The sequence below is a fragment of the Ixodes scapularis genome, unplaced genomic scaffold (genome assembly GCF_016920785.2).
Source record: "Ixodes scapularis isolate PalLabHiFi unplaced genomic scaffold, ASM1692078v2 PGA_scaffold10__122_contigs__length_95168666, whole genome shotgun sequence".
Taxonomy (NCBI): Eukaryota; Metazoa; Arthropoda; class Arachnida; order Ixodida; family Ixodidae; genus Ixodes; species Ixodes scapularis.
Window position 1 is genome coordinate 17,678,862 of NW_024609836.1, and position 6,831 is coordinate 17,685,692.

The 6,831-nt window shown below is 59.9% G+C and overlaps 1 pseudogene; it reads right to left on the bottom strand.

Moving 5' to 3' along the window:
* Nucleotides 1-5,204: 5,204 nt before the first annotated feature.
* Nucleotides 5,205-6,402, bottom strand: LOC121834737 (annotated as a pseudogene).
* Between the last annotated feature and the right edge of the window lie 429 nt (nt 6,403-6,831).

Here is a 6,831-nt window from a genome sequence, read left to right on the forward strand (position 1 = left end):
CATTCTTACCACCCACTGCTGACAGCTTGTAATCGCGCACGCAATCGAACCTCTCTTCATTATTTTGATAAACCCGGACAGTACACGCGTGCGTGTTGTGCAGGCATTACAGTCGCATTACGATTTGTTATGCTTGGTTATGGAATGCTTTGGACTGTTTCGGGTGCGTTGCACGGACCGTCCGTGCAACGCACCCGAAACAGTCCAAAGCATTTGTAGGAAATCGCGTACCGCCGCCGATTCGCCATTTCCCACGTGGTCCGTCAACAAACCGAGTCCAGCCTGGTTCTTTCACGGGAGCGGGATTCCGCTCCCCGTTTATTCGTACAATAAAACACAACACTACAAAACACTCAATCTAAACTACAAATACAAGCTACATTACACAATTATTTACAAATGCACGTTCAGGCTAAATCTAAACACAAAGGAGGCCCTTAGGCCTCGCGTCCCGCGATATCCTAGATCCGGTCGCCACCCACTTGCCTGCCAGTGCCTGCGTCTCGGTCGCGTCCGGAGTTCTTAGAGGCCCCTCGCCCCCTGCCCCACCGAGTATATATCTCGATGGGCGAGGAGGTTTCTCCTCGCCTGCCACGGGGGCGCCTGCAGCGCCCTCCAGTGGCTAGGAGAGAAAGCGGCGCGTCGGGAGCCGAATTCGAGATCCCGATCGACCCCGCGGCAACACGACCATGTGATCGTGTCGCGGCCAAGATTGGCCGAATGGTTTGATGGGCGCCCTCGTGAATTCACGGTGCGCCATACTCCCCTCTCCTAAAAATCGAAGTACGCCGGAATTCAGACGTACGGCTAGGCTGCTGGGAACACCGTCGCTTGGTTTGGCCTGGAGACCCCCCACACGCACACACACACCGCTGGTCCCATGGGTCGTCCTCACTGAGGTCCATCAGTTCGCCCGAGACCTGGGGTGCGCGGCCACCACACACCTCACAGTAGACTGTGTCGACTTCGGCTTGGCGGCGGCCTCCGGGGCAACGGGGTCCTTGAGCAGTGTGCCTGGCCACCATGAGACTGGCCCCTCCACAGAGTGGTGCACCGGAGAGGGACTGTGGTTGCGACCCAGCTGCGACCGCCCTCCCGGAACGATGCGGGGCTGGAAGTCCAGTGTCACTGAGAACTGCACCCCGGCGTCCTGCGTGGCGTCGCGGACATCCCACAAGGCTCCCCGAGCTGTGGTTCCTGCCGGGGAATACGCTGCCAGAAGACGAGGAGCTCAGCCCAAGCTGGTGTTTGTCCAAACGGCGACTCCTCCTTTCATCCCTCCCAGAGAGGACCATTCGGTGCACACCAAGTTGCGTCTCGAAGCAGCAGCCGCAGGGGCGATGACGCACAAGATGGGAAAAGTCCAAGGCGTGCGCCCAGCGAGGGAGCAGTACCCCAACACCAACAGCGACGCCGCACACAAAAAAAACAAAAAAAAAAACAAAAAAAAAAACATTCAAAGCAAAAAACAAGACAAACAAACACTGAGGGTTCCGAGGCACCCTCCCCCCACCCACAAAGAAAAACAATAAAAAAAATGCCGGGAACGCCGATTTCGGATCGCTCCCCCTCTTCTTCCCTTTCCCGGGTTACGGAACGCCGATTTCGGATCGTCCCCCCTCTTCTTCCCTTTCCCGGGCCACGCACTCTACGAGGTTCCGATCCCATCGGGTTGCCTCCGGCTACGCGTGTTGTAGCTGTGCCGCGGTGGTCCCAGGAACTCCTGAGATCGTTGGCGCCCGCGAATGCCCCTTTGCGGCCGCTTGACCGGCTCATCCCCTTCCCTGGGGAAAAAGGGTTTCAGTTCGCCGATGTGAACTGTCCCGCGGACGAGATCAGAATTCTGGTCCCTCAGCGTGTATGTCAGTCGAGACTTCTTGGAATCGATGACAAAGGGGCCAACCCACTTGGGGGCCAACGCCGCCGAGAAGAACTTACTCGCATCGCTCTGCACGTGACTTCGCCGCAGAACGGTGTCGCCCACCTCGAACTGCGCATCGCGGTGCGCTTTGTCATAGGTGTTCTTCTGCTCCGCCCGCGCGCGAGCCCTGTTTCCGCGGGCGGCGTCCAGCGCCCTCGACAGTCGCTCTCTTGTGCGCGTCGCGAAATCCTCGTACGAGGGCACCGCTCTGGCCGCGCTCTGTCGCGGGCGAAGAACCGCATCGGTCGGCGTAGAGAGTTCTCTGCCGAAGTTCAAAAGCGCAGGCGTGAACCCAGTGCTGCGGTTGAGGTTGGACCGCAATGCAAACGAAATCGAATCCAAATGCAGATCCCAGTCCCGCTGCTTTCGAGCATACGCCCCGAGCAGCGGCTTGATGTCGCGGTTCCGCCGCTCGGTCACATTTGCTTGGGGATGGTAACACGAAGTCTTACAATGCTTAATCCCGAGGGCCTGGCAGGTTGCCGCGAAGACTTTCGAGCAAAATATCGAGGCGTTGTCACTCACCAGTCTCTCGGGGAACCCGTAGCGACACCAGACCTCGGACAGCCTGCTCAGGACTCCCTTGGCTGTCACCTTCCGCATTGGAAACATCTCGACGAACCCGGTGAAGTGGCAAGTTACTACCAACACATGTTGATAGCCTCCGCTTGACCGCGGCAGGGGTCCCATCAAGTCGCAGGCCGCGATCTCCCATGGCCGCGTACTCACGATGGGCTCGAGCAGGCCGGGTGGTCTGCCGCCCCTGGGCTTGCGCTCTTGGCACACTGCGCAGCTACGGACATAACGGCACAGCTGCCCCTTCATGCCCGGCCAGGTAGCGAAACGGCGCAGCTTATGCCACGACTTCGGTGCACTGCCATGACCGTCCGCATCGTGGTAGTGACGCAGCGCTGCCACTCTGAGATCGCGGGGAATCACGGTCTTGAACGACTCACTTGAATCGCTCTCTTCCGGGAAGTAGCGCAGCAGGACGCCGTCCCCATCGATCAGGTAAGACTCCAGCTCACCTGCTTCAATGTCTGACTCCTGGGCGGTGGCACTTGGCCCTCTCGGTGTTCCGGAGTGCCGGAGCGTCTTTTCGCCCGTCTGGTCAGGATCCATCTCTTGCCTGAGCCGGTCGAAGATAGTGCGACAAAACGAATCGCTCTGCTGTGCTTCGTACAGTTCCGTTCGGTTGAACGCCGGTCCCAGTGAGGTAATCGCCTCAGCCAGCTGCGCGACGCCGCCACAGTGGGGAGCGGAGCGTGAGGCGGGATTTCCCGTCTCCCGGGGGATGGCCCCGCCTCCGTAGTCTGCTGCCTCGCGCGGTGGGGGATCCACGGGTGCGCGGGAGAGCGCGTCGGCCACCACATTTGTCGTGCCCTTCCGGTACCGAATTCGGTACTCGTACTTCTGCAGTGTCAAGGCCCAGCGCGCCAGTCTTCCGGCGGGTTCCTTGATTCGGGAGAGCCACGCGAGGGCCATATGGTCCGTCTCGATCGTGAATTCCGTCCCCTCGACATAATGATCGAACTTCTTAAGAGCAAAAATGATGGCGAGGCATTCGCGCTCACTCACCGTGTAGTTCTTCTCCGCCGGGTTCAGCGCCCGGCTGGCAAATGCCACCGGGCGGATCTCTCCCTCTGTTTCCTGCAGGAGCACCGCGCCGAGTCCCTGGTCGCTGGCGTCCGTCTGGATCGTGAAGGGCCTATTCAGGTCTGGCAGTTTGAGGGATGCTGTACGCGCCAAGGCCTCGGTCAGCTGGAGGAACGCCTCCTCCTGCGGCGCCTCCCAGCTCCAGGGAGCAGCTTTCCTCAGCAACTGCGTGAGGGGTGCCTGCATGGCGGCGCAGTTCGGGATGTAGGCTCGGTAGTATCCTATCATGCCGAGAAAACGGCGCACTCCCCCGACATCGGTAGGGACTGGGAACTCCAAGATCGCCCGCAACTTGTCCGCGTCGGGGGAAACTTTTCCTCTCTCGATCCGGAATCCCAACAAGCTGATCTCAGAAGCTCCAATTTGGGCTTTAGTCGGGTTTAGTGTGAGGCCGGCGATTCGTAGTTTGCGCAACACGTCCTCGAGGTGACGAAGGTGGTCCTCGAAAGTTTCCGAGTACACAATGATGTCGTCCAGGTACGCGAGCGCGTGCTGCCACTTGGCATCTCCGAGCACCCCGTCGATCAACCGCTGAAATGTCATCGGTGCACCTGTTAATCCGAACGGCATCCGAGTGAACTCGAACAAGCCTCGGTGACACACGAATGCAGTTTTGCTTTCGTCGCCCGGGCTCATCTCCACTTGGAGGTAGCCTTTGCTTGCGTCGAGGGTAGTGAAATACTTCGCCTTCCCCAGATTCGAGATGATTTCTTCGATGCTCGGAAATGGATACGCATCTTTTACGGTCACCGCGTTCAAGCGCCGATAATCGACGCAGAGTCTCGATGTTCCGTTCTTCTTGGGCACCAAAACCACCGGGAATCCCCACGGTCCTGATGACCGGCGAATGATTCCCGACTTCAGGAGCTCATCGACTGCGGCATCTATCGCTTTTCGCTTCGCCAGGCTCACAGGACGCGGATTGGACTTCCAAGGGCGTGCGTCCCCAGTTTCAATGCGATGTTGCACCTGCTTAGTGCAGCCCGGCTGTTCGGTGAACATTTCGTCAAAGTTGTGCAGCAAAGCCGCCAACCTCTCTCGCTCTGGTCCGGACAGTCCATCGGCATTGGCCAACGGGTGGCCCATTTCGTCGCAGTGCTCGGCGGAGCTCGGAGTTGGGTGACTCATGGGCATGGCGTCGTCGCGGTCGGTTCTTTCCTGTTCTGTCGCTTTTCCCAGCGCTGCCGCCATGGCCCCCATGGAGCGCTCTCGGAAACTTGAAAGGGGTGCATGTGCCCCCTCTCGGTACCCGCCACTTGCCACGTCAATGATGATGCCAGTTTGGGCCAGGAAATCCCGTCCCAGAATGATGGGCACTGTCAGCCCGGCCAAATGGACGAACCGCTGTCTCTGCGCGCGTTGATTCCAACGTACCACGAGACGCACTGCTCCCCTCGAAGTCGTCGACCCACAAGCCAACTGGAAAGTGGTCTCCCCATGCCTCACCCGAACGGACTTCTGTTGGAGATGCCTGAGGACCTCGTCCCCAATTAGCGACGCACTAGCCCCGCTGTCCAGAAGAGCTGCGAACTCCTTTCCCGCCACCGTCAGGGAAATAAATGGGGCCGCGGTGCTTGTCGCTGCTCCGACTCGATACGCCGTCGGCACGCACACGGTCGAAGGGGTGTCGGGGACCCGCTCGTTGGTCGGTTTCGCCGCCGATAACTTTATCGGCGGCCTCCTCCGTTTCCCGGAATCTCCCTTGTGCAGTCGCGCCTATAGTGCCCGATTTCGTGGCACCGAAAGCAGCGGCCTCGCCAACCTGGGATAGGATTCTCCCCAGTGGGACGTCCGATGCGCTCACCCCTTTGTGGCAGCGGGTCGGCGGCAGCCTGCTCCTGGGCTGCGGCGATCCGTGGTGCGCCGGTCGGACGGAATTCCGTCGCGTGGACGGCCGCGCTCCCTCCTCGGCGCGATCCTGGCTCCAAGGCGTCATCCGTGAGCTCCCAGGGATTCCCGCTCGGCTCCCTGCTGGCCTCCGCCATTGCGGCCTCCCCCCGTCGATACCCACGTGGCACCGGCCCCTGCCACGCGCATCGGGGTTCGAGCGTGTCGATTGGTGCTGGGGGAAGGTGGTACCTGCGCTCCGCCAGTATGTCGGCCTGAACCCTGCGCGCCTCCTGTGCGAGCTCACTCAGACTTCCGAATGGGCGCCCACGCAGATACCGCGAGAAGGTGGGATGCGCCTGCCTCACCACCCGCTCGACCTGCTCCTGGTTCGTAGCATTCGGATCGGCGATCTGCAGGAGTTCCTGCATTGCCCGCAAGTACTCTCCGAAGGGCTCAGCGGGAGCCTGCGTTCTTTCCTCCAGTTCCCTGCGCATTCTTGGCAGGTAGTCTGCCGGCAAGAATTCTTGTCGGAAGAGGGCCGTGAACTCGTCGAGTGTTCCGGCTGACTCGCCCACAAGGCGATGCCACCTGGCTGCTGGGCCTACAAGAGCCACCGGCAGAACTCTGCCTAGCGTCTCCTTCTCTGTCAGGCCGGTAGCCTTCCGATATCGCTGGATTTCCAGCAAGAAGTCGGTCGCGCTCAGAGCTCGATCGCTGTGTCCGCTGTACTCCGGCACCGGAATGCGGATGAGGGTTCTTGGCGGCGGCGTTTGCCTCTGCATGCTCTGTAAGGCCTGAGCGAACGCCGCAACCAACGCCGTGGATTCACGGGACATCTCCGTGCTTTGCGGCATAGACACGACCGGCGCTACCGTCGGCGTGTTCGGACTCGGCGCTGCGATCATCGCCGCGCCGTTCCGCTCCGCCAGCCCCGTCGACGTAGCGACGTCGGCCAAAAACATTAAATCCGTGAGGGCGAAATTACCCGTGGCCATCTCGAACAGTTGTTTGGACGTACCCTTCCCACTTTCGCAGTGCCGCGGTATAAACTCGCCAACCAGGGGGACCGCCCCGCGTGAACTTCCACGCAGTGTCGTCGACGGACGTTGCGACCGTAATTACGGCTTGCCTGCCCCAACGTTGATGCGCCATTTGTAGGAAATCGCGTACCGCCGCCGATTCGCCATTTCCCACGTGGTCCGTCAACAAACCGAGTCCAGCCTGGTTCTTTCACGGGAGCGGGATTCCGCTCCCCGTTTATTCGTACAATAAAACACAACACTACAAAACACTCAATCTAAACTACAAATACAAGCTACATTACACAATTATTTACAAATGCACGTTCAGGCTAAATCTAAACACAAAGGAGGCCCTTAGGCCTCGCGTCCCGCGATATCCTAGATCCGGTCGCCACCCACTTG